Below are 27,253 nucleotides of genomic sequence, written 5' to 3'. Positions count from 1 at the left end.
GCCTAATATGGTTATATCAGGCCCAATGTATAGAGATTTTTGTTGATTCTTTTTTATTATATTTTAAGACTTTCTAGAAGTCAAAATAAATAATGAATAATATATTTGAACTCTTTACAATATAAAAAATTTATAAGAACTGAAATGGATATAATCAAAACTCATTTATGGACTTAGAGAGCTTTGATTGTACCCGTAGAAACTAAAATAAATAATGGATCTGTTTATGTCATTTTCTAGGGTTGTTAAAAGTTCAAATATGCTATCTATTGATTATTTTGATTTCTCCAAATGTATTAAAATGTTATCAAAAAATCAACTAAACTCTAAACGTCGCGTGAGTTTGATATGATTTGCATATATCAGGCCTATATTATGCATATATACATGAAAAAAAAAAAAAGAGGAAAGAAAAAAGAGGAGAGAAAAAATAATATTGGTTGCATACATAGGAGAGAGAAAATAGAAGTGAGAGAAAAGAAAAAAGTCAAATTTGTTAGAAGGATAAAATAAAAAATATGCGTTCTTTATTAAATATCAAAATAGTGTGCACATTTTGATACATTTAGAATTTTACATGCACCTTTGGTAATTGCCGAATCTTTTAAAACTCGGAGAAGTCATTTATAAATAAATTCCCTTTTTATAAATATAAAATAAATAAGTACATAAGAAAATTTTCTAAGAAAATAAAAATCTTAAACTTTTGAGTTTTTAATAAAAACATTACAAGACTATAAAGATTTTCAGATGTATAATTGTTGTTGTAAACTTATAGTGCTTCTATTTAAATCCAGTACACTCAAAACATGATTACTTTTTAATTGATTGAAGACCATTCAGTCAAACTCAAATCATTCAATCTGATAAGATTGCAAATTCTCTCCTAATTAATGGACAATAACAACAATAAAAATCATTTTTTTTTGGTGTTTTTTTTTCCACATTGTTCTTTTGTAAATCAATATTTTGGTGTCCGAAGATGCTGAATTCAAATACGACAAACAAGGGATGACAAGTAGAAAGGATATCTGTGGCACCCAGCGGCCGTCTATTCCACTACAATAGGGAAAGCTGCAAAAATTTTACTTTTTAGAAAAGTTACAAAATCTCGACAGAAAAAAAGATTATCTGGTGTCCAGGAACGCTTTTACAAAAGCTGAGGAATGTATAAAATAGTGAAGACAGATCAGCAAAAAGACCAGAAATTTAACACATTTTACCACCAAACACAGAATTCACAGCATCCAAATCCTTGTACACTTCAAACTGATTTCTCTAACAATTACAGCTTTCTATCTGTGCAAAAAACACAGAATATGGAGTCCCAATTTCCATTAATGGCAGGAGCCAGTGACAGTTTGGTCCGTCCAGAGTTACAAAAGTGGACACACCCTTTCAGTACAATCGCTAAGGAATTTCCCCCACTCACCATATCTTACACTTGGACACATATCGACGCGCTAGTATACACTCAAGTTTGAAATGCATTAGTTTGAGAACTTATCCTTCCGAGCTAGTTTCGGGTATGGTTATGTTGTTCCCATTTGGATAACTCCCTACTGGACTTTCAGGTGAGTCCCCACCCATCCCATCTTCTCGAGGAACATGCATGCTACTTGATTGAATGAGATCGTCTTCATCAGAAACCTACTAAACTGTCAGCCATCGTCTTCATCAGAAAACAAAGGGAAATCAGATTTACCTAATGGAGAAATGGCACTACATAAGATTAATCACTTTTTGCTTTTTGTTAATACTTGTCTTGACTGGATGTGTATATCTAACTTGGCTTAATCATATCAAAAATCTCATGGTAAAGTATAATTTGACATGATGAGAACAGTCAATAAAAATATGACTATTGCTGCGGAAAAGAAAAGAAAAAGGAAATTAATGCAAATTAGTCATTATTTCCCAATCAATAGAATCTCGAAAGCTGAATGTGGATTTGGTTGCCCAAATGTCAACCATTGTTATTGTGCATGTATCAGTTATCCAGATAAGATTCAATTTCACTATGATTGGCACACAAAAACATTTTGCACATTACCTGATCACCAGCATCCATTCCCGCAGAATCAAAAACAATTGGACGACATCTCTTATCCTCATTCATCAAACTTGAGTTCTGGAAATGGGCAACAAGTGCTGCTTTGCCTTGAATTCGCGCATATGCCAGAGAAGCAACCTTCTCACTATTGAACTTCTCCCATTTCTTTCCGTTAAATGCCTGTATGAGTAGAGCTTTAAATGTTTACCTTACTGCTAATTTTGATAGAATAGCTTTGTGATGCGTTCAAGTAACATAGGTTAGAGGTAAGGAGAAGCAACAAACCCTGTAAGAGGATATTATGTGTGCAGGAGAGGGCCGAGAGGCCATGTTAATAAATGCATAGCCAACATTGCACTTATTCTGCGCAGGTAGAAACGAACTAGTTTATACCTGAAAAAGAAATTGTTATTAAACCACTGATATTCGATCAAGTGTACTGTAATTATCTTAAAATCAATTGGAAGATACAAAAAAAATCATATGTGCCTTTGTGAGTTTCGTCTATTGCAGCCAAAAGCATCTTGGAAGTGTACCTAGAGGCAATTACTAATTTTTCATAAAGTTTGTGATTTTGTATAAATATAAAAGCATAAAACTTCAGTAGTTTCTCTTTTAAGATAACCCACTTATTTGGAATATTCTTTATCATAATTGTAGTTCGAGCATCTTCCCCATTAATAATTCTGTCCAAGTCAAGCTGGTACTGCTTATTATCTACTTGATTCCCATGGTTATCCACTCGCCTGCTACGGTTCCAATCAACAAAACCATCAAAGCCAATGGATGTTGGACCAGGGCATGCAGCATTCCGAAAGAGCAAAGGCCCAAATCTGTGTGCAGGCATCATTCCCATATTAGGTGAACCATTATCAGGCATATTTCCAGACATCATGCCCTGATTCATTGTTGCCGGGGGAGTTATATTCATAAAACTTAAATCATTTTGGTTAACTCCTATATTGCCAATTGCAATATGGTTTGTGAAAGATATCTCTGGTGACTTGGGAATAAAGCCATACTGTTTGTCGAAAGGAAAAACAGATGGAGCAGATCCAGAATAATTTGAATTATGCTTGTGTAAGGACCCATGCATTGAGCCATGACAGAGTGGATAAGGGAAACTTTGTCCTTGCCCTTGTCCATTTGGCACGTATGAATTTCCTAAAGTTTGAGACTGCCAAACAGAAGATTGCATATTCTCATTGTATGAAGATGAGCTGCCCCAGAGAAATTGTGGAGCAGACAGAGTCCCAACCACAGAAACATTTGGCGTTGGTGAACCAAATGAAGTTGAATTGCCTGGACTTGGGTTCAACAATCCATGAGTGTGATCTGGCAAAGAATGAGAATTATGGTGCCCACCTCCATGTAACTGGCTGGTTCCATAGGCTTTCTGATTAGAGAGACCACCTCTATTTTGGTCCTTCCCAATAGGTGCAATCTTTGCTGAAGTTGAAATTGGGGAAAGTACAGATGCTAATCCAGGCAAATGATTATTTCCAATAGCACTCATTACACCCCCCACTAGGAAACTTACTGAAAACGTCTAGAGGACTGCTATGATTTGGACTACTGATTTGCCCCTATGGACCTGTAATACAAGAAACAACCAGTTCATACTAAAATATAGTACCAATTAAATGCACAAACTTAATGTTACTAGTGAAAAATAAAGAGCAAACAGGAGCTTAGGCCCATATTATGTCTCTACCTGGTGGCGAATTAGTAATAGGTGAATCCATATGATGCCAGTAACCTCTGGTTTCATCTTGTTCGAAATCATGAGTCATTTGTTGCATCAAACTGTATGGGGAAATGAAATATCATCACTTAAATTTACCAAGAGCTTCACCATAACATTTTACCCAAGTGACATAGTATAGCAAAAATAGGAGATAATCAAATAGTGTATACACCAAATATTAAGTAAAATCATCATTTAAGAATTAAACTGATATTCTCTGGTTTAGAGTAAATTACAATGCAAGTTCAGAAGCTCTGACAGTTTTCGGAAAATGGCATGTACTTTTCTGGCTCATAAAATGATAATGATGATGAATAAAATCACCATGCTTGTGATGTCATCCATTTTTTTAATAAGATTTTCAACTGGCTGTGTAATAAGGGACTTTGATTATCATGTTCAAACAGGCAAAGGATAATAGTCATTTACCAAAATAATTTCCTTTCAGAATGCCATACCCATTGGTAATCAAATTGGCTAATGCAAAAGCAGAAGAAGGCAAGTAAATGAAACTGAGATTATTACAATTAAGAACTAAATATCAACAACCTGATGGAAATTCCTATTCAACCCATCGCACATCATATAAAGATTCTCTATGAATCAAGGTCCAGATTGTCAACCAGACTTACCAAAAGGTAAGGAAAAGGTAGGATAATTTCCTAGTGTTTATCCCCAAACAAAAGCATTGGTTGGTATTTAGTTTACTGAACTCGGGTAGTAGTAATGTCATAAATGAGTATATGCAGTGTAAGCCTCGATAGTACCTAAACCATCAAAAGTAGCTAAACCATGCAAAAGATATTTATCACCTTGGCTATTAGGTCGAAGTAAAATAGTAAATAATGATAGACTACAAAAACGATTTCTTGCATTTACATTTTACAATAGGATTCAAGCTATTGAAGTCAATTAACTATAGTCTAGCTGCTAATTTGTATTTGTTGCCAAAATCACTTGTTGATGGCAAGTCTTCTTATTGGAACTTCAGATTTTGGATAAAGCCCATAACAATCCAATGTTCAAATTATCTTTTTCCATAACATTACAAGATTTTTCTGTACAGTGACATCAGCAAATGGGGTTGATACCCCCTAATAATTCACGATTCAAGAGTTGGGAAGTCCGAGAGGCTAGGATACGTGGACCGGGACGAAGGATGGGTCCGGCCACATCAGGCCCAAAAGGAGGAGGATATAGTGTTTAGCACTCGAGTCTCGGGTACGTGAGAGCTCAGGAATGGTGCTCAGCGCTTGGGACTCGGGTGTGTAAGAGCTCGGATTGTTTGGTGCTTGGCACTCGAGATTTGAGCCCAGGGGAGTTCAAGAATGTTTGTGGGCAAGGGATTAACCTAAAGATAAAGCATTTTAGGAAGGAGTAACCGATAATGAAGGTGACTAGTAATGAGAAATGTTAGCCATTACAGAGGGGTGCATGTTGGGATCGTTATATGAAGGAGGCCATTAATGGAGGTCAACGGTTGTTGTAGAAGGGATATCGTAATGGGAGTCAATACTCAATAAAGGCTTTAAAAAGAGATTGGTAATCGAAGGACGAGACATGATATTTCTCTCTAATAATATCTCATTCCATAATATTTCTACTTTTCTCTTTCACGAAGTCTCATTTAAGCATCGGAGGGGCCATGCTGAGATAAGACCGGCACCCTTTGACCACGTGTTGACCTTGGGCAGGAACCTACTAGTTGAATCTAGAGATAGCAAGAAGCATTCAGCAGCGAACATCCAAATTTCATCGTAACAAGGGTTATAAATGCACACTAGATGTACAAGCACACTTTTCAATTTGAACGCACATACCAATTACATGTCAAGATTTGGGAGATGTTGAATGACATTTGAGTGATTGTAGAGTGTTTGCTAATTATCATACTTTAAAATAGGCAAGAAATTTCTTGCACACTAATTTTAATATCTATGAAGTTCCCAATCCATGTTACGTGGGGCATATTAAAAAATATCCACAATTAAAAACCCTGGTACCAAAATCCAGAATCATAATAGTTCTTGAGATGTAAAATTGGAAAAAAGTTTGTTAATTACCAATTTAAGGTAAGATGAAAATAGTTAAACTATAATCTTTAACAATATAGTAACTAACAATGGTGTTGCAGAACATTGAGAATATGGAGATGGGAACGGTTTCCGTTGGCGGCTGCACCGGCGAGTGCTGGAGAGTTTAGCTTCATTGTTGTCTTTTCTTAGCGCCTCTGGCTTTGCTCTTACATTGAATCCTATTCTCTATGGGGAGGAAAAAGCAACGTTCGAAGGATACTTCTTTCTCCAAGTTCATCTTTTTGCGATGTTACTGTGCCCATTCCTAATGTTGTTTGAAATCCGTTTGCATTAGGGTTTGGGCAATCTCCTTGAGACCCTAGGCCTTCTCCTCCATTGGAAAATTTCCCATATCTTAGGGCTTCTGTGAGTGTTAACCCTGAGGTTAGGGCTTCTATGCCAATTAATGTTGAACCTAAAAATGGAGTCTCTTCGTGGTAATTCCAAATGGGCTGATCTTTCTGTCAAAATCGTACTCGTGCGCAGGTTGTGATCTTGCTTATGTTCCACCTGTGGTGAGTAATGGTGTTCGTGTGGTGAAATTTGGCTCTACGGAAGTTCTTGAGGAAACTCAGCGGTGGCAACATGCATTGATTGGTTGTGTTTTTGGGTATTCTCCTCATTATAAGCAAATTGAGAATTTTGCTTTTAATCGATGGAAGCAATATGATCTTTCCTCAGTGATTCAGATTAAAGATAATCTTTTTCTGTTTCAATTTGACTTTGATGTTGGTAAAGATAGGGTTCTTAATGATGGTTCTTACTCTTTTAATAGTAGGCCTTTCATTCTCAAAGCTTGGGTTCCTCAAATGAAGCTTGATCTTAGTGGCATTCAGGTGCTTCCTATTTAGGTTCAATTACCCTTGCTTCCTTGGGAGTTCTGAACGAAGGGCATTCTTAGTCGAATTGGTAGTATTCTGGGTAAGCCTCTTTTCTGTAATCTTTGCACTTTGAGACGTGATAAGCTTGGTTTTGATCGTATTTTGGTTGACATGTGTATTGTTGGGGATTTCCCTGATTCTATTATTCTTGAGGATGACTTTGGTGCCCAAATCACCCAGAATGTTAAGTATGAATGGAAGCCTATCCCTTGCAGTATTTGTAAACAAATTGGCCACGATAAACACCTTTATTCTTGTGCATTGTCTAAGTCCTAAGCAAGTTTGGAAGGAGAAAGTTAAACATCCTATTATAACTACTGGTGCAAATCCTCTTGTCACAAATGATGTTGGTTCTGTTATCTCTAATACTGCCTATGAGATTGCTGCTATAATGGTCTCTTTTGCTAAGATATTGGCTGCAAATAAGGGTAAGGCTGTTTTACCCACTACAACCTCTTCTGGTAGTCGTGAATTTGGATCTATGCCCACTTCAAAAACTGATGTGGTTGTATCGGCTCCTTTAACTGGTTCTATTCCTGTCACTATCCCTCCTATTGGTGTTATTGGTGAAGGTAGGCCACAGAGAGTTGTTAAACCCCTGATAGAGGTTAATGATTGACTCTTGGAATGTTAGGGGATTGAATGATCCCCTTAAACAATCAAAGGTGTATCCTTTGGTTGCAAAATATAAATTGATGGCTTTAGGGCTCCTTGAAACAAAAATAAAGTCGGATAATAAAGATAAAGTCCTCTCTCGTTTAAAGTTGTATAATTGGTCCAACCTTGATAATTTTCATTTGCCCGCTCTGGGTAGAATTTTACTACTATTTGATGGTTCTAAAATCAATTTTACTGTAGAAAAGGTTACGACTCAATTTTTTAATTGTAAAGCTCTTTTAGGGTCCAAAACTTTCTGGTGGACTCTTGTATATGGCTCTAATTCCCCTGTGGAGCATGTTGCTCTTTGGTTTGATCTAGTTGACCTTGCTCTTTCTACTTCTGGTGCTTGGTTAGTGTAGGGAGATTTTAATGTCATCTTGAATAATTCTGAGAGAATTAGTGATGCCCATACGTCAGATTGTGGATCTGAGTTTGAGGATTGTTTTTTTAGGTGTGGTCTCTTTAAGCACAACAATCATGGTTTCTTTTTCACCTGAAGAAACAATCAGGATGCTGAGTCTCGTATCTGGCGGAAGTTGGATAGATGTTTAATCAATTCTGATTGGTTGGATGTGTTTGGGTCTGATTATGAGGTTATTAGTCCAGGATTGTCCGATCATTCCCCTCTTATTGTTCATATTAGGAATGTGATTCCTCGACGCGCCCCTCCCTTCAAATTTTTTAATATGTGGACTACTCATCCTCATTTCAAGCAGATTGTTGTGCCCCTCCCTTCAATTTTTTTAATATGTGGACTACTCATCCTCATTTCAAGCAGATTGTTTCTGCTGTTTGAAGATCTCCGATCTTTGGCTCTTTTATGTTTGTGCTTTGGTCTAAGCTCAAATTGCTTGCTAAGGAGCTTCGTGTTCTTAATAGAGTAGATTTCTCAGATATCTCTGCTCGAGTGGCTAACTGTAAAGCTTCTTTGGATCATTTGCAGTCTAATCTTAACCATGATCCTCTTGATCAAGATCTTTTAGATCAAGAGCAAGTTTTGGCTACTCATTATAGATCTCTAAAATTCCGTGAAGGGATTTATTTCAAACAGAAAGCTCGTGCTGATTGGTTAAGGCTGGCTGGCTGGGTGACCAAAATACTAAATACTTTCATCAATCCCTTAAACTCATATATGCTAGAAACAATATTGTATCTCTGTCTTCAGGATGACTCTATGTGTTCTAATCATCTTACTATCTCTCATGCTATGATTGATTTTTATGAGCACTTATTGGGAGTGGAGTCTCATGCTCGAGTGCATTCTGATTCCTCCATTTGGTAGGCTGGTAAGCTTCTTTCCTCTGAGCAAGATGCCTCTCTTCAGAGGTCAATATGTCATGATGAGGACAAATCTGCTCTTATGGGTATGGGAAATAACAAAGCCCCAATGTGGATGGTTTTAATGTTTACTTTTTCAAAAAGGAGTGGGATACTGTTGGCCCTTCAGATTTTGCAGCTGTTGATGAATTTTTCAGAATTGGCGTCTATTGAAGCAATTCAATTCTACTGCCCTTGCGGTTATTCCTAAAACTCCCAATCCTTCTGGTCTTACTGATTATCGACCCATTGATTGTTGCACTATCATATACAAACTCATTACTAAAGTTCTTGCTATTAGAATGACTCAAGTTATGCCCTCTATCATAGCTTTGAACCAATCTTCTTTTGTCAAAGGTCATAGAATAGCAGACAACATTTTATTGGCCCATGAACTTGCTCACAACTGTTATAGGAATAATGGCAACCCAAGACTTACTCTGAGAGTAGACTTTCGAAAGACCTTTGGTTCAGTGTCTTGGGATTTCTTAGAAGCTCTTTTGAATCTGGGATTTCCTTTTCAATTTACTGACTGGGTTATGACGTGTATTAGAACTGCCACTTTTTTATTGTTATTAATGAGGGTTTGGAGGGCTACTTTCATGGGAAAGGAGTGAGGCAGGGTGATCCCATCTCCCCTCTTTTCTTTGTTATTGCCATGGAATATCTTTCTCGTTGTTTTCACCATTTGATCCCTTCTGACTTTGGGTTTCACCTGGATGTCGTACTCTCCGGATTACTCATCTCTGTATTGCTGATGATCTATTAGTAATCTGTCGTGGTAGTTCTAACTCAGACACTCAAGTTTTGTCCATTCTTAGATACTTTGAACAAGTTTCTGTGTTACATATCACTAAGGGCAAAAGTCGTGCTTTCTTTTCTGGTGTTGCTGATCATATTAAAGTTGAAATCTTGGTTATGTTAAACTTCAATGAAGGTTCTCTCCCTGTGACTTATTTGGGGATTCCTTTAATATCATTAGGTTTGAAGAAGACAAAATTATTCATAAAATCACTGTTAGAATTTCTTGTTGGACTTCTCGGTTTCTCTCTTATGGGGGTAGGGCCCAATTGGTGATCTCTGTTTTGCAAAGCCTTTGCCTATATGTGTTTTGTCTTTATGTTGCCGAAATCTGTTGTTCAGACTATTGGCAGGCTTTGTCAGAATGTTCTTTGGTATGGCAATTCCAATTCCAACTCTAGACATATTGCTTGGCATGATGTTTGTCTATCTAAGAAGGAAGGAGGCTTGGGACTTTAAGTCATTATCAATCTGGAACTATGCCGCAGTAGATAAAAATATATGGATTCTTTTGACCTCTTATGAAAGTTTATGGACTGCTTGGATTAGGGCAAATAAGCTTCGAACATTGAGTTATTGGGGGATAATCAAACCCCCTGATGCTAGTTGGTGTTGGAGGAAGATTCTTGATCTTCGCTCAATGTTCAAGGGTTTGTTGTCTTACTCCCTTGCTCTGGTATGCATTTTAAATTCTAGATTGATCCATGGCTTCGGGGTGTTTCGTTGATTGAGAAATTTCCATCTATCTGTATTGTTGATGCTAATATTTCTAAATCAGCTCGTGTTGCAGATGTTTGGCATACTAATCATTGGCGGTGGCCTGATCCTATTGATTCGATTACTGCTAAGCTTGGGATTTTATTATTGCTCCTTTTGCTTGTTCCACTGATTCAGACACCGTTTCTTGGAAGCCTGCCACTTCTGGTATATATTCTGTTGCTTCTGCTTATGAATATTTTTAGCCTAAAAAGCCTATTGTGATTTGGTGTAACTTGATTTGGGGATGTAGCTTTATTGCTTGGCTTGCAATTAAGGGGAGACTTACTACTCGTTCTAGACTATTTAGATTTTTTTTTTTTTTTGGGGGGGGGGGGGTGCAGTTTGTGTGCTATTCACAGGGAGATATTTCTCATCTTTTCTTTGATTGTCCACTTTTGGCTATGGTTTGGACTAAGATACTGCATTCTTGTTCTATCCAAAGGACCCCTTTACGTTGGAATAAAGAAGTCGGCTGGTTTTCTAGGCGTGCTTCTTCTAAATCTAGACGCTCTCAAATTTGTCGGGTTGCTTTTTGCTCTGCTGTATATTGGATTTGAAGAGAGCGCAATGATGCTATTTTTAATGGACAAACTCCAAACTCTGAGCGCATTTTCCTCCATGTACAAAATTTGATTCGCTTTAGTTTTTTTGATTTGTTGCACCCTTGGATTGAAGAATCTCCTTGGGTTTGTTAACTGGTTGTTGAGATGTATAGTTTCAGATTTTTGGGAGGATGGTTGTTGAGATGTATGGTTTCAGATTTTTGGGAGGATTGCTTGTATTTTCTATATGGATTGGCAATAAAAAAAATAAAAAAATATTGACCAAATAAAAAACAATGGTGTTGCAGCTTATATAAGATCTCGACAATACTAATAACAAGCAATAGTTGAGGATCTCTCCATACATTCTCATACAAAAATTGCTCATTGAATAACATATTTTGAGAAAAGCACAAAACATAATTAGAATATGGATTTTAAGGCATTGACATTTAATGTTGCTCATAAACAATAACAAGTATGATTTATTTATGTTGCCAAAAGGAGAATATTAAACTAAAATAAAACTTGATCATTAGATAAAAGAGCAAAAACTATAGTTACTAGATCATAGCAGCATATTAAACTAAATGAGATTTCATTTTACTGCCACATGAATGTCAAGCGAATAACGTATGCCAAACAAAAAGTTTTTGAAACTCATAACTATTCATCCGAATTAAGTTTAACCAAATAGTTGACATTTGTAGTAAGAAAAAGCTACAGTAGTGATTTAACATGGATCATGCAAATCATTGAAATCCTTCAAAATGAATTATTGAAGATTTGATTCCATTATTGACAAGAATCACTGACTTGGTATGCTGTAAACAAAGCAAGTATATGCAAATGCAAAAATGGTGTACATACATCCTACGAGCTCCACCTGGACGGCTAGGTTCTAGTTTTATTCGCTTGCCAGCTAAGTCACTCTTGTTCAATGAACGAAGGGCAGACTCTGCTGATCTAACATCATAGAACTCAATAAATATGTGGTGCAGCCTATGAGGTGTCTCCCTTATCTACTTCCCACAACAAATAACAGGCATTTAACATAGGCCTATAAAACACTATATTTGAAGCAAATTCACAGATGAAAAAAAAAAATCACCTCCTTAACTTCCCCACATGCACCAAAAATGTGCTTGAGGTCATCATTAGAAACAGAAGGATCCAAATTAAATATCACAAGAGTTCCTTGATTCACATCTTTGTCAGAAGAGTTATCCTGAAGACAAATAATAGAAATGAGAATGAACAAGTAATAGAAAATAAAAAAAGAAGAATAGTAGAATGAAGTATATATATAGCCAGACCTTTGGGATGGAAAAATGGATGCCCAGCTTCCTCCTCCTTAAGGGCATGTTCTGTAATGCATGCATAGCATTTTGAGCAGATCACATGTCGTAATAAGATATCATCACAAATCCCCTGTGTTTGCATGCAGTATAAAGGCTACGGATGCCCCCATATTGCTAAAAAACCGTAATAATCATGTGTCAAGAAAAGAATCCATATAACAGTTGTACAGTATTAGGGATTAAGGAATGACACAAAAACTAATGATTCAAAACAATTACATGACCTTTTATACACATTTCCAAAAGTGAATACATGATACAACTAATTCCAGACTCACAAGGACGCTAATTTAGTATACAAGAGAAAATAGGTCCGAGCCATCATTATTGTTGCAAACGTCTAGTTCAAACTTAAGAATAAACTAATAGGATTCAGTGTATGCATATCATTTTTTAAAACAAGATTTCCATCTTCCGGCATTGACAGTGAAACATATCATTTTTTAAAACAAAAATGATCACTTTGGTAACCAAATAAAATATTGAGGATCCCATCCCGTGTTAAGATGAAATTCCACACGATCAACATCAAGTTAGAAGGCATCTATCTAAGCAAATCAGCGCGCAAATGAATGGATTACGTCTTGAAACGCCCTAGTCGACCTCAAGTACACCCTTACGGCAATAAACCAACACATCACATCTCAATTCCAAGAAAACTAAAAGCCAAATGCAATAGCAACAGCTCCTTACCAAGACGAAAAATGATTTATCTTCGCATTAAAAAAACCTTAATTTGCCTCAAACCATCTGGAACAAGAACAGCCCCGGTCCTAACAATCAGGAGGCCCGGGGCGAAACAATCAAAATAGATCTTTAATTTTTTTTCATAAAGTAAAAATTATTTATAATGATTTCTTTTAGTTTTTCTAGATGCAAAATCATCTATAATATTATTAATTTCAAGATTTTCTAAAATCTCTTTCTCAATAGATAAAATTGTTAATCCATGCAATCTCTTTGTGATATTATTGATCTCATGTATATTCTTAACAATTTTAATTTCGAGAAACTCCTTTCAGTTGATCTTACGGTAACAGACATAGTTAACAATATTTTCTAAGCAATTGCAACATTTGGATAACAATCTATATTTTTCATAAAATTAAAAATATCAATTGCTGACATTATCTCATTTGGTAAAGTTACTTATAATATTTTTAATTCCGTAAACAAATCATCTAATTCAACATCTAATAAATTTTCATGCGTAAAAGTGGATGTTAATACAATATTTTCTCAACTCATTATTATCTAATGATTTTAATGTTTTCGAATCAAACAAAAAATCAAATATATTTTCAAATATTATCATTTCACCAAATGTTTTCATTACAATAATTGTAAAACTATAATTTAAATAAACTGAATAAAACTATAATTTAAATCAATTAAAATAATTATACCTGGATGAAAAAGATGAGTAGATCTGTAGATGACAGTCTGCAACCGTCGCAACTCGCAAACCTCAGCACCGTAAGCTCAAAACCTCCAGGAGCAACGTGTCGGAGGTGGTGGTGCAGCTGTGTAAAGAAGTGGCACAGTCACAGCTTCGCTGTGATGCCGTCGCGGTCTCATAGAGTCGCTAGTAGAAAAGAGAGCAAACAAAAATCAGACAATAGTTTACCAAACCTAATTCTTAAAACAATATATATATATATATATATATATATATAATCATTTAAAAGTTAAAAGTTGTGGGCCCCTCCAAGAAGTTGAGGTTGTGCGGCGGCGAAAGACAAGGTGCAACAGTGAAAAGTTATAAAACTTAATTTTTAAAATAATTAATATAATATATATATATATATATATTATATAAATATTTAATATTTATGGGCCCTCCCAAAGTTGGGGCCCTGGGCAATCACCCAGGATGGCCCTGCCTCTGGGCCGGGCCTGAACAAGAACCCCTGCGAAAAGTCCAGCCTCAACCGTGCCGAAACAAATAGCGAAACCGGAGAAAAGGATCCCGATTACTGATCATATTTTGATGTGATTAGTATTTTATCAAATGGTGTAAATGGAAATTGAAATTTATTAAAAGTGTATCATAATTTTGTATTTACGAAAGGGCATAATAAAATATATGAAATTTCCCTTCTACTCCTCCCGTCAATCTTTCTTTTCCATCCTATTTTTTAAGGTATCCATCACATTAAAATTGTTTTGATTTAAAAATTTTATTAATGGTTAGGATGCTGATGGCGTAAACATTTATCTCCCTCTCTCTCTCAGCGCATGCAAGCCTCGTCGCTTTTTTTAACTCTTGGATTGTGAAAATCTTTCGCTCTTTTTTAGTTGTGAGATCGTCCCCCCATCGAAAGCATACGTAAGTATCTTCGTGTGTGCCTAAGGCGACATTAAGGATTTCCAATGAAAATCCACACTGATCTCTTCATTGTAGTGAAGGTTTAGGGTTTTCGTTTTCATAATGGCGCAAGGAAGTGGGTCGAACGTTTCATCCTCTACTGTTCAATTATTCACAAAGGTATTACCTTCGTAAGTATTGAATTTGCAAAGGTTAAACCAGTTTGGATAGAAACCGAATTGGAACAGTATGTTATGTCACTTTAAAAGATTCTTTTTTAACATCCAAAAAAAAAGGAAGTCATCATGGATCTGCTATTTTACATAATTGACATATAGCAATGATTAAATAATCCCCTTTTAGTATTTTCTTAGACATACAAGATATGTAGCATATCTGTGGTACATTGGTCAATATATTTCAAAATTGGAATTCAACTTCTCAAACCTTTAGATTCTTATGTATAGCTTGTAATTGTGAATTTTAAGTACGAAATAGTAGTATAGTAAAATAAAATATTTTGAAAAATCTTAATATTTATTCATTTTGGCCATCGGGGTATTGAGATATCATGACAAACGAGGGTTCGAAATGATCTCATATTAGGCCCAATGTGTGTCTGATATGATCGCATATCAAGCTTAACGTGGGTCTGATATGATCCCATATCAAGTCAACGTAGGCCTAATATAATCCCATATCAGGCCCAACGTGGGCTTGATATGATCCCACATCAGACCCAACGTGACAATGATATGTTGAACATGATATTAGCTTATATAATATTTATATTGTCATAGAAGATAACTAATCATTTAAGTTTTTCATGTGTACCAATTACCTTCACTAGAAGAAACATTTCTTTGTTGCTTGGTATTGCAGATCGAGGTGTTTCGGTTTCAATCAATTTAACTAAAGTATCAGAAGACCTCTTTCTAACTTACTTCTCAAATAAAAAAGAAGTTACCAGATCAAGAATTGAGGAGTTGCTTAATTTTATGCCAATTACGTTGAAATAGACGATGACATTTTATTATTTTGCAAATTCTATATTTTGTATATATTTATTTGTGTCTTATTTTCTTCTAGTACATATAAGGTTCCTTTAGGTTTTATAGATATAGTAGATGATTTTGACCATCTTGTTAGATTCAACTGGGCTGAAGTCATCTATGAATTTATGGATCCACAATTACCTAAGATTTGGGCATATTTTCATCAACTCAGATAATACACTCCAACACCAACCTCCCTTACCTAAAGGGATTTGCTGGTATATTAGTAGTGAGTTTATTTTTGATGGTAAATTTGACAACATTTTGCACATATGTATGAATATGTAACACTTGTGATAATGAAACATACATGATTTTTAGAGTATGTTCCAATTCAGAAACCATATAATATTGAAGAAGCATGAATAAACAAGTGGAAGAATATTCATTCACATATTAGTAAAGCAAGGGCTTTGTTCGACCAAGTCTCATCTAAAGAGGTAGATATTGAAGACTATCACCTGTTAGGTTAATATGCAATTTTTATCCTTTGTTTTTATCATTTGACAGGTTATGGTTGAGCTAATTTATACCCAATCTGAAAAAATATTGATTAAGAACCTTGATTTCGTTAATGATATTCCATGTCCAATAGAGACATCACAATTTGATGACACCGAAGTAGGAAGGCAAAGTAATAAGGAATATTTTAACTACATTATTCAAGCAAACCAAATAAAGGAGCTAACAATGAAAAATATCCATCTGAATGATAGGGTAAAGAATTACTCGAAATAATAGAAAATAAAAGCATGCGGTCTCAATCAAGCGATCATGTAGTCATTCCTCATTCTAAACAGTAGCTTTTGGAATAAGAAGTAGGAGAGGACGTGATAGAAGTCGCTATGATTATAGGGATACTCTAATTGATAGTCCATTATGTCTCAGCATTTACCTAAGAGTAAGTGAAGCAAGATATAAATATGCGAGCCTGTGAAGAACGTCTTAGCATAAGGAGAGGGCAAAAAATTTGTAAAAGAATTTGCTATTTTGGACAAGGAGAAAGAAAAAATTGATGGGGATAATATGGAAGAAGAAAAAGACAACATCACAATAATGAAAGGCAATTCTGAATAAGAGGCAGAGAAGGAAGCAGTTAGGATTGACCAACTTAACAAAATAAGGAATAAGCCATTGTTGTAAGTGTGTATTTACATATAAAATAGTATTTCATTTGATTTATTTCTTTAATTAAATATGTTTTATATTTATGGTCGTAGTTTGTAAAGAAGTAATTTATGACTATGAAGAAGAAAAAACAAGACAAAGATGTGACCTACTTGTTAAAATAATTGGAGAACCTAAATTGTGTTAGTATACATATTGTATCGTATTTAATTAAGTGATAAGTTAAGATAACTATCTGGTGCTTTAATTTATTTTCTTGATTAAAACTCATTGATTTACTTTGCAGGTCTACAAGTGAATTAGTTTGGAATGAACTACCTTTTTGTTCAAATGTGTCTTTCTTCTTATAGTGTGAATGGAGAGTTTTTTTTACAATAGGAGAGGTAATTGACACATATTGTAAAATTCTGTTTAGGGTTCATCCTCGTTTGGTAGGCCATATAACAAGTTAACATATTATTCAACCTTCTTCATAGTAAGGAATCTAAATGATTTGAGAATATATAATATTAGAAAATATTTTATTATTTGGTTAAATATGTATGACTTTGCATATTTGTAGTCAACAATAAAATTCTCAAGCAAGTTTGCCTTGCAACAAGTGATAAAGACAAATACGGAAGATGAAGGATTTAGGTATATATTTATTGTCACGCCCCGGGGGAGTCCCTGTCCGAAGAAATTTCGGCAGCACCTCCCCCGTATGGGTGACAATCTGAAGCATTTCTATAGACACAATATACATCAGCCACAGGCGGCTAGAATATACACACAACCACGCAGTTTATAATACTGCCTACTCGGTTGATACAATAAAAACACAACCAACAACCAATACAAAATACCACATAACAACATCAACGTTCCAGAAGCAAAACCGGAGTACAGAGCTAAACACACTGATACATAAAACAAATAAAACTTAACGGAAACTATAGTCTTCTGATGTGACGTGGGAACCGGCAGCCAGGATACTCCCAAGCAACCATAAGAATCTGGTACCTGAAAAATATAGTGTCAACGGGGGTGAGTTCAACAACTCAGCGAATACCAATAGACATGTCTAGTAAGATATATTCAACAACAATAAACATAGAATACAACTTCCTAATCATATATAGGAAAAATGCAAAACTGAAAGGTAAGTGAGGAAGCTATACTTACAAGTAACTCCTATCCAGAACAAAAGGTCATCAAGCCGAGAGTGTCATAAATCCTGTATGCATGCCAAACAAATGCATCCAACCAAATGCAACAAATAAATGCAGCAAGCACAAGCAATAAATGCATCAATGCGTATGATGCCAATGACATGTCCTGGTCACCCATACTCTCCAGTCAGTCGTCTCACACATGATGGTGAGACCGAGTGGGTAGGGCTGTGACAACCGTGCACTCTGACGTCACTGCTCCTGATGAGTGACTAAGTGGACAGGATGCTATCGGAGTACACATATCCTCCTACCCCAAATCATAAATGGGGGAGCTCAATGCTCTCATCTCCTGGTACACGATGACGGGGAGGGATCCCTGTCCTGCTACAACGCTGCGTCACACTAACCCATGAGTGGACCAACGGAGCCCTTGACAGAGCACCTGCTGCAACACACCCTGCCTGAATATACCACTAACCCATGAGTGGTCGTGTGTGCAGATACATGTAACTGACGATGCGCTCAACAATAATGGAACCGACAATCGCACAGCATGCAATCATGCGAATGGTGCATGACACTAAGCATGACAATATCCTGTACTAATCCATATATATAAAATGTGTACCCTAGAATAAATTGACCTAAACAATGGTCTAGGTACACCGGTCAGATAAGGAATCGAAAACCCTAGATCCTGAACATATCCACCTCCATAAAATATGTACCATCAATATATATGGATTAAAGAAAAATGGTCTAGGTACACAGATCAGATATGATATAAAAATATAGGTACACATGCTAGATAATAAAAATCCAAAATCTAGTCCTAAATTCAGTAAAGCATGGTATGTCACTTACTCTAGGAACTAAGGTACTCATGGCAATGATCACAAGGTATAAACATGGATACATAACAAGCGACAAAACAGAACATGCTATGGGTATCAAACCATGACATACCAAAGACAAACATTATCATTGCTTGTAGCTATAAAATACTATGCATATCCAATTGACAATATCATAAAAGATAAGTCAAGAGGTACCCGCCTTAAATGTAGACCGAGCTAAACGACCTCTGTGTCGAAGTGCTCGTCCCGCATCAAAGTCTTGTGTCACCAATGTATACATTTTATTTAGCTAAAAATCTAAATGAATAGCTAAATAAAATACTTAACAACAATTTAGGGCAAAACCCTAAACCATAAACCTCAACCTACCTAAACAAAGTCTAACGATAAATTAGGGTTAGTTACCTAATCCCCAATCCACCATTAGATCAATAATCCAAACTAAATTCCATTTACACATGATTAATTATCTACATAATCAATCATCTAATTCCATTTATACAAATCATGAAAACTACACCACACCTAATTCAAACACAAGCAATTACGTATGTACCAATTCCTACTTAAATCAACATGTATCATAATCATGTTCCTTACCTAAATTCACTTGACCATCTAACCAAATCCTCCAATTCGAAACATGATCTACATCAAGTATTCAAATATATTTAATCCTTACCTTAATTCAGCCACTGCTGGAAATCAAGGGTTGCTGTTGGAAATCAAGAAACGTCCTGCAATGCACTGTCTGGATCAAAATGAAACTTAAGAAATCGACATCCAAACAACAACCAAATTTACAGAACAACCTGAGCACCTTACCTTCTTTTAACCAAACCACTACTGTGATCCACAGCTGGAATGGTTGCTGCCAGAATCAAGAGCAACCCCACAGCACTTGCCAGCCCGAAATCAATAGAGCAGTAATGCTACTGATCGAACCTACAACCCTCTATAAATGGAGAACAACATTTAGTGATGATCCACGGTAGATATAGGACAAGAACATAACACAAGATAAAAATCTAAACCCTCACCCTGCTGTCACATTGCCGAATCACTACTGCCTTGGTTTGGATTCGGCAGCAAGAGGAAATCCGGGGCACAACAACAATCTTGGCTGCTTGTTGCGAGAAGTGGCTCTACACGGTGGCTCACGACTAATCGAGAAAAAGAGATAGTCTCTAGTGATGGTCGGCCGTCTGCCGTCGCTAGGGTAGAGGAAAGGAGAGTCGGCTTGATCGGCGTCGAGAGGGTGAGGGAGTCACGGGTCGGCGGGGCTAGGGCACAACCTCAGTGCAAGGCAAATCGTGTGGAGAGGATGGGAAGCAGAGATGGGGGAAGAGGAGAGGAGAGACTCGAAACTTTCCCTCGGCTACTGTCTTTGTACCGGAGAGGAAGAGAGGAAACGACACCGGCGTCGGCGGCGCATAGGTTGAGGAAGAGAAGAGAAACGGACGGGTTGAGGAAGGGAGGAAGAAACGGCGCCGCGGGTTAGGGAGTCTGCGATGGGTGAGGGAAAAAGAAAAAGAAAACAAAATTAAAAAAATGAAAATCAACATTTTCTCATTTAAATGGGGTAGCCAAAACATGTTTTTTTTTTTCCCGGCCCAATTTTTATTCCCGTAAACTCATCCATACGATCTCCGAAAAATTCCCGAAAAATTTTCAAAAATTCCAAAAAATTCTCTTATCATTATTCGCCATTTTCTGGTATTTTACATTCTCCCCCATTAATAAAAATTTGGTCCCCAAATTTCATTATCTACCATAAGCAATTACTAACAACAGATATAGAGTATAAATGCTGACCGCTAAATTAAATCACATACCTCAAGTGAAAAGATGGGGGTATCGAGCTCGGATAGTATCCTCAAGCTTCTAAGAAGCCTCCTCGTCCGTATGGTATTGTCATCCGATTTTAACCAGTCGGATAGTCTTGTTCCGCAACTGACGCTCTTTCCGGTCTAGAATTCGTACCGGAACCTCCTCATAGGTGACGTCAGGCTGAACTGGAACTGAGACATCTGTCAGCACATGTGTCGGGTCGGGTATGTATCTCCTCAGCATAGATACGTGGAATACATCGTGAATGCCTCCTAAGCTGGTTGTAACGCCAAACGATAAGCTACCGCTCCAATCCTTTCCAAGATCTGGAAAGATCCAATGTATCGCGGAGCTAACTTATCTCTGAAGTCAAATCTCTTCACCCCTTTCGTGGGTGAAACTCGCAGAAATACATGATCGCCTGCAGAGAACTCTAAGAGTCTCCGACTCCGGTCTGCATAACCCTTCTGGCGGTCCTACGCCTCTGACATCCTCCGTCTGATAGTACGGACCAACTCTGCCTCATACTGAGCTCTATGAGGTCCCAACAACTGGGCCTCCCCAACCTCATCCTAGAGGGTGGGTGTTCGACAAGGCCTACCATACAACGCTTCAAACGATGCCATCTGGATAGCCAAATGCAAACCGTTGTTGTAGGCGAATTCTACCAATGGCAAATGGTCCTCCCAACTGCCTCCAAAATCTAATACACAAGACTTCAGTAAGTCCTCTAGAGTCTGAATGGTCCGCTGTGACTATCCATCTATCTAAGGATGGAAAGCTGTACTAAAACAGAGCTGCGTGCCCAAGGCATGTTGCAGACCCTGTCAAAAACGAGACGTGAATCGGGGGTCTCTATCCGAAATAATAGTCAACGGGACACCACGTGATCTGATGATCTCCCGGCAAAATAGATCTACCAATCGATCCAGGAAATCAGTCTTCCGAATCGCTAACGAGTGCGCGGATTTGGTTAATCGATCAACGATTACCCAAATCGCGTCATGGCCTCGTCGTGTCCTCTGCAAACCCACCACAAAGTCCAGGGTAATGTGTTCCCATTTCCATTCGGGAATAGGAATCCGCCGAAGTAAACCGGAAGGTCTCTGATGCTCGGACTTCACCTACTGACAGACAAGACATCTTGCTACAAATTCCGCGATGTCTTTCTTCATACCGTTCTACCAGTAGGAACAACTCAAATCTCAACACATGCGGGTTCCGCTTGGGTGGATCGCAAATCGAGAGAGATGAGCCTCCTGAAGTAGCTCCTGTAAGATCGGATGAGACTGAGGTACGCATAATCTGCCTCAGAAGTATATAATACCCTCCTCGTCTCGTGTGAACTCGGTCTGCTACCCGGAAGCTATCTGATTGCCAAATCTTCAAGGCAAAAATAATGACGGCCAGTCACAAGTCATGTACTGGGTAGTTCTCCTCATGCTCCTTCAACCGACGAGAAGCATAGGAGACTACTCTATCGTGCTGCATCAGAACATCGCTCAAACCTGAATAGATGCGTCGGTGTAGAGGACATATCCGTCCTCTCCATAAGGTAAAACCAAAATTGGAGTCGACACTTGTCTCCGCTTCAGCTCCTAGAAGCTGGTCTTGCAATCCTTAGTCCAAGTGAACTTCACGCCTTTCCTGGTCAGGCGTGTAAGTAGCATAGCAATCCGTGAGAAACCCTCAACGTATCTCCAGAAATATCGGCCAAACAAAGGAAGTTGCAAGCCTCTTCTATAGACTCCGTCTACTCCCAACGGTAACAACCTCGATCTCTTGTGGAACCATGGTATACCCTTACTGGTCACCATGTGTCCCAAAAATCTCACAGAAGATAATCCCAAAATGCACTACTGAACTTCGCATATAGATGTTCCCATCGAAACATCTTTAGAACTATGCAAAATGGTGTGCGTGACTCACCGCAGATCCGAAATAGATCACAACATCGTCAACAAAGACAATGGAAACCGATCCAAACATTCTGGGAATACCAAAATCATCAAGTCTCTGAAAACATCTAAGGCTCTGCAAGCCCTAATGGTAAAACCAAGATACATAATGTCTGTATCACAGACATTCCTAACGCTAAGATTCCCAACAACAAGTCAGAAATCTGATCACCCACAACATAAATCACCAAAGAATAAATCCTCCTGTGGTAGAGCGTTGCTCCATAGAAATCCTCCATATGTGGGAGCAACGCTCCACCACAAATAATCCGAAATAGGTATCTGTAATAAATATGGGAGCAATGCTCCGCTACAAACAATCCGCAATATGTGGGAGCAACGCTCCACTACAAACAATCCATACATGTGTAGGAGCAATGCTCCACCACAACCAATACATAAGTGCCCAAGGCACCTAACTATCCAGCTAGAGACTGCACAAAATCTCTCTACCACAGATCACTGTGGGTAGCCTTGGGTGTAACAACCCAGTAAGCAAGTCAAATCCATAGTCAACTCTATCATCATCCTAGTGGGTTGGTCACCCACTAATAGGAGAATTAGTTGACAGAGTAATACCACAAATGTCATAATGTAGACATTCAACATTCTACATTCAACATAGGTAGAATCATCATGATGCTACCAACCATACACCTGACACAGGTGCTCACACAACATATGTTGTTGGTTGCTACTCGGAAAGCCTAGAGGTTCTACTGTACAAAAATTTTGTACAAAGGTCTGAACCTTTTCCTAGCTACCATGTGTTCTTTTAAATTAAATTTTGGATCGCCTGCGGAACTTAACACGTTTGATCCAAAACTTAATCTATTCGTTCTTTTAGGTTTTGACTTGGGTCTCCTGCGGAACTTAGCACGTTCGACCCAAATCGCCTTAAGTTATTAACTCCATTAAATATTAATTTCCATAAATGGTTCCCAGTACTGACGTGGCGAGGCACATGACCTTCTTGGATATGGGAGCAACCACCACCGACTAGACAAAACCTTTTATAGAAAGCTAATATTTAATTTCCTAAAATAACTTTAGGTTAACCGAAAAGAACAATCAAATCACAAGGAAAAGAAAAAACAAAAGAACACAACATCGAAAAACATATTCGAAATTCTAGAATCGTAAGCCTCTTGTATTTGGTATTATTTCCATAAATAACTAGCATGATGCGGAAAGAAAAATTACTAGTTATACCTTGTAGAAAAACCTCTTGATCTTCTACCGTATTCCTCTTCTAACCTCAGACGTTGTGTGGGCAACGATCTTCCGAGATGAGAAACCACCAAGCACCTTCTTCTCCTCCTAGCTAGGTTCGGCCAAAACAAGAAAGCTCCACCAAGGAAGAAGAAAAACACCAACCAAGCTCTAAGAGATGCAAGCTTCCTCTCCTTCTTCTTCTTCTTCTCCAAGTAGTATCCGGCCTCCACAAGACCTCCAAGCAATAGAGAGTTTCGGCCACCACAAAGAGGAAGAAGAGAAGAGATGATGGCCGGCCACAACACCAAGGAAAAGAGGGAGAGAAAACAATAGAGGTTGTGTCTCATGAAGGCACCCTCACCCCTTCTTTTATATTCCTTGGCCTAGGCAAATTAGGAAATTTAATTACAATAAAATTTCCTCAATTTCCTTGACATGATTTAATAAAACAAATTTTCCAAATTAAACTTCAATGGCCGGCCACATCATTGGAGAGCAAATTGGACAAGTTTTAATCAACAATTAAAACTTCCTAATTTGTTTCCGGAAATTTTAAAAAATAAAATTTCTCTTTAAAATCTCTTCATGATTGATAAAAGGAAATTTCTATAATTTTAATTTTATCAACATGTGAATAATTTTTAAAGAGAAAATAAAACATCTCTCCAATCTACAAATAAGGAAAGAGATCTAATCTCTTTCTTTAATCTTTTGTAGATCTTTTACAAGAGGGATATTTTATTTTTAATTCTCTTTAAATTATATCTTCCACATAATAATAAAAATTAAAATTAAATTTCTTTTTTTTTTATTTAATTTGGCCGGCCCCCACTAGCTTGGGTTCAAGCTAGGGCCGGCCACCCAATTTTATACCTAGGCCGGCCCTAGCTTGGTTCCCAAGCTAGCTTGGCCGGCCCCTTATTGGTGGGTATAGAAGGTGGGTATAGGTGGGTATAGAACTCTATAAATAAGAGGCTACGATAGGGACCGAGAGGAGGAATTGGTTTTGGTCTCCCGATAAAATTAAGCATCCCGTGTTCGCGAACACACAACTTAATTTTATCAATAATAATTCATTCCACTAGAGAACTATTATTGAACTACCGCACCAATCCCAAATTACATTTTGGGCTCCTTCTTATTATGAGTGTGTTAGTCTCCTGTGTTTAAGATATCGAATGTCCACTAATTAAGTGAGTTACTGACAACTCATTTAATTAATATCTTAGTCCAAGAGTAGTACCACTCAACCTTATTATCATGTCGGACTAAGTCCACCTGCAGGGTTTAACATGACAATCCTTATGAGCTCCTCTTGAGGACATTATCAACCTAGTATCTCTAGGACACAGTTTCCTTTTATAATCAACAACACACACTATAAATGATACCATTTCCCAACTTATCGGGCTTATTGATTTATCGAACTAAATCTCACCCATTGATAAATTAAATAAATAAATATCAAATATATGTGCTTGTTATTATATTAGGATTAAGAGCACACACTTCCATAATAACCGAGGTCTTTGTTTCTTTATAAAGTCAGTATAAAAGAAACGACCTCAAATGGTCCTACTCAATACACTCTAAGTGTACTAGTGTAATTATACAGTCAAGATAAACTGATACCTAATTACACTACGACCTTCTAATGGTTTGTTCCTTTCCATTTTGGTCGTGAGCTACTGTTTATAATTTATAAGGTACTGATAACATGATCCTCTGTGTGTGACACCACACACCATGTTATCTACAATATAAATTAATTGAACAACTACATTTATCATAAATATAGACATTTGACCAATGTGATTCTTATTACTAGATAAATCTTTATACCAAAAGCTAGGCTTTTAGTATACACCCTAACATATGTATGATCGACATAATCCTCCAATTTGTACACACCACACATACTCACAACATAGGTATAATTCATCGTGATACCTCCAACAATGCATACCGAACCCGTGTGCATATATCAACATAGGTATAATCAACAATACACCTCAAACAACACTCACATGACATATATACACCTATGCCGAGAGTATAATTAACGTAATACTTCCAACAAATCATAATCGACATGAGTATACACTCAGAACAATCATATAATAAACAAGATACCTCAAATATTACACCGAACACATCTGTGCACATCACAACTCAGATTAAATCGATAAGATACCTCCAATAAAAATACTCAAATACATGTGCACATTTCACAACATAGATTTATTTAACAAAATACCTCCAATAAACTAATCAGACCACTCAGGTATATTCTACTAGAAACTCACAATAAACATAACTGGAAAAATGCACCCACTACATGAAATCAGATCGTCAATCATAACACTCCTACTACACATAATAATCATATGTACACCCCACATAGATATACAGAATCAACATATTTAATCCAATTAACCTGATATTCCCCATGCTACATATAAGTTATCCAACCAGGTATATAAAGTCTAAAAATTAAAGTACTCATAGAATAGGATACATTGATCCTCTATAGACTGACCAAGCCGACAATGGTATACGACTAATTAAGTCTTTTCCACATCGGTACAAGCCTTGTACTCAAATGTGCTCCAAATATCCAACTAAGCACGAATAACCCAAATATTCAAACCTCTAAAATTAGAGTATGACAATCCTCTACTGATCGGACCAATAAAGCTAAATCGGTCATCTACTAACTAATCAAGAATACCTTAATCCTCCACAAGCTACTAAGGTATATCAATCTACGGCTACCCAAGTCGATAAGCGTAAATCAGTCTTCCACTGACCAATCTAACAAGAGTAAATCAGTTATCTACTGATATAATTAATTAAGATAAAATAGCATACTACTGGCTAGGTCAACATGAAAATATAGATACTATCCACTACCCAGCTAATACTAGCAGAGGCTGGTATGTGCCTCAATCTGCTAATTAACTAGTAGTAACAGAATCTAAAGCTACTGGTGATATGATATGAAAAATTACCGGAGACTATAATCTTTGATCTCTATTAAGGTATACCATAATCAGTGGTTTACCTAACACATAAAATATGTTATATCAACTAGACAGGTACTAATAAAGAATACTAATACATGTCATAAACTGTAATAGTCAACTGTGCATATACTAACAAAAGGTAGGATAACAATATACCACATACCTCCTATATCTTGGAGATATCCTGCCGCTGCCAGGTCCCAAAACCCGAAAAGTCACATCGAGAAGACCAAAACACGAAATCCGAAACACAGGGAAAATAAGACTCGTAAGCCGATCTCTGATACCAAATAAATTGATATCAGATAAATCTCGAAAATCCAGAACACATAGCAAGTATCGTAACCTCGCTCTGATACCACTAAATTGTCACGCCTCGGGGGAGTCCTTGTCCGAAGAAATTTCGACAGCACCTCCCCTGTACGGGTGACAATCTGAAGCATTTCTACAGACATAATATACATCAGTCACAGGCAGCTAGAATATACACACAACCACGCAGTTTATAATACAGCCTACTCGATTG

The 27,253-nt window shown here is 37.1% G+C and overlaps 1 pseudogene; it reads right to left on the bottom strand.

Moving 5' to 3' along the window:
* Window positions 1–1,243: 1,243 nt before the first annotated feature.
* LOC122020888 lies at window positions 1,244–12,271 on the bottom strand (annotated as a pseudogene).
* Window positions 12,272–27,253: the final 14,982 nt, after the last annotated feature.

The sequence above is a fragment of the Zingiber officinale genome, chromosome 9A (assembly GCF_018446385.1).
Source record: "Zingiber officinale cultivar Zhangliang chromosome 9A, Zo_v1.1, whole genome shotgun sequence".
Taxonomy (NCBI): Eukaryota; Viridiplantae; Streptophyta; class Magnoliopsida; order Zingiberales; family Zingiberaceae; genus Zingiber; species Zingiber officinale.
The sequence above is the reverse complement of the archived record's forward strand: the minus strand, read 5'-3'. Positions and strand labels throughout refer to the sequence as shown.